General features: G+C 30.0%; 1 protein-coding gene across 1 annotated transcript in view; it reads left to right on the top strand.

Annotated features, from left to right (window-relative positions):
* Positions 1 to 2,348, top strand: part of LOC118736817 — a 211,066-nt gene that overhangs the window by 207,103 nt on the left and 1,615 nt on the right. The window lies entirely within an intron of this gene.

Here is a 2,348-nt window from a genome sequence, read left to right as displayed (position 1 = left end):
GACTGGAGCCGGATGACAATGTCACTGTATAAATAGAGAGAGAGAGAGACAAGAAAACACATTTAAGAAGGCAAAGGCGAAGTAGATGTTGATAATGAAACTCATTGAATTGAGCGTAAAAGACAATGTATGAAATTAAAGAATGGCCAAGAGATTACAAGTTAATACAATGGCTGGATAAACAATGACCAAGACAAGTAAGAAAAGTCTGATCGAATTTGAAATTGGTTGGAGGGCGAAAATCTTCTCTTTAAAAATACAATGCAAAATTATGTAGCTAATTTTTTTTATAACTGTGAAAGCGAGTTTCATAGTCCATTAAATTTTGGTATATTTAATAGGGTGCAAGTTTGAAGTTGTTAAGAATTCACACTGACTTTTATTTTTATTATTGCCAACAGTACCATTTATTTAATCTCAACGCGATTTTTTAACTCTGTAGGGACGCTAAAATGACCGCCGAAAGACGCAAACATAATTTTGGGTCATATATTGCGGATCTATACACAATTTTGCTAGATTAGGTAATTTTCCCAAGATATCTATTTTAATTTTAAGTTTGGAATGTTACTCATACGCCATGTACGATATGGTATTTGAGTAACTTTATTTCCTGCTCCTATTTCCTACAAAAAGTTTGACCATTTAAAAATTTTTTATTTCTCCATCGATATTTACCGTTAGTAGCTTAATTTTTCTTCTAAAACCAAAATAGATTTGGCATTTTTTTCTTTTACTTTTTCCTTGTTAAAGTTTGATTATTTTTCAAGAAAATTAAATTTTTGTGGGGAAATGGCCTGATCTAGAAAAACGGTATACCCATCCGTATTAACAATTTTTGTGTCATTTCAAAACTTAGGATTTTCCTTAAAGTCTAACACCCAAATACATAAAAAATAACAAAGACTTTAACTGCTTTAGAAATTTAAAATTTGTATGAAAACGTCACTTTAGAGAGCTCTTTAAATCTATTTAATTTTTATGAATAAGGCCATAAGTATACAACAATTTAATAGGCTATAAAACTTGCATGTTTAAATATTTTATAAAACTTCAATGAAATAACTTAAATTTTGAGAATGTTTTTATAACATTTTAATTTTTTCGTCTGCAGTTTTTTCGTTTTGCGGTAACCGTATAATTGACTTCAACTAGTTTTTATAAAACAACATTTAAGGAAAAAATGACACTGATATGTATAACTAGTAAGTTTTCTAGCTTTTTAGGAAAAATTCCAAAATAACTGAAACATCCGGACTTTTATTTTTTTAGTCCAGTAATAAAAGTTTAACTTGGCCAAATAATTTTTAAGGCCGAAATAAAGGTTCTTTCCCAATAATATACAAACCGCTTATCTAAATTAAACAAATTTGTTATCAAATGAAAAAGGACTGAAATAGGTTTCAAATAGGCATATCTAAACGAATGTTGCCACCTATTAAAATATTTTTTTTAAATTTAATACATAAGCAATTCATATAGCTGACCAAGGTTTGTTTTGTGGCAATGAAATAAAATTTTTAATTGAAATATATTTCAACAAGTTTTATATATTTCAACAAGTGAAATATATTTTAGTTTGAAAGCCTTACTCACCTTTTATTTGATAACAAATTTGTTTAATTGGGTTAAGCGGTTTGTTTATTATTAGGAAAGGATTTTTATTTAGGCCTTAAAAAAATTTACTTGACTAAAAAGTCCGAAAATAACTTTTTTCTAAAGACATTAATTATAAAAGTTTATAGGGCTAGCTCCCTAAATTCTACATAAGAAATGCACTTCAGATTTGAAAAGAAAGTAGTCTTCATAAAACCATGTAGCAGTTTTTCTAAGTACCATAGAAGTTCTTCATTGCAATGTTTTCCTATTTTGATTTTTCCTTCGATGTAGAAAAACTTCAAATTGCATGGGTTCACTAAATCAGCTCTTGTATTTGCTGTATTGTGCTTGTTTGTTAGCAATATTATTACTTTTGCTTTCATAGTTTCAGTTTTGATTAGATCCCTCGAGGGTGGCATGTTGGCAGCACGTACAACCTATACATACATAAAATTGATATGCAACCAGCGGCGGCCCAATTGAGCTGGCTGGAGAGTTGTGTGTTTAGTTGTTCAGTCGCCGAGGAGGCAAGCATTGAGCTTGAGGAAAATAAAAAAGTTTTGACAGCCAACAATGATGCATCATAATGCTAACAAATGCGAAAAAGGGCAAGCGCTTCAAAAGTTTAGTAGAAGTGGGTATGTGTATGCGTGTATATGTGTAACACAAATTAAAACAAAATATCCAGTTGGAATGCCATAAAAAAAAAAACACAAAGAAGACACTGCTGAAGTATTACTAGAAAGCCT

The sequence above is a fragment of the Rhagoletis pomonella genome, unplaced genomic scaffold (assembly GCF_013731165.1).
Source record: "Rhagoletis pomonella isolate Grant_MI unplaced genomic scaffold, Rhpom_1.0 Rhpom_scaffold_00004, whole genome shotgun sequence".
Lineage (NCBI taxonomy): Eukaryota > Metazoa > Arthropoda > Insecta > Diptera > Tephritidae > Rhagoletis > Rhagoletis pomonella.
Note: the sequence above shows the minus strand (reverse complement) of the source record. Positions and strands in the feature narration are given on the sequence as shown.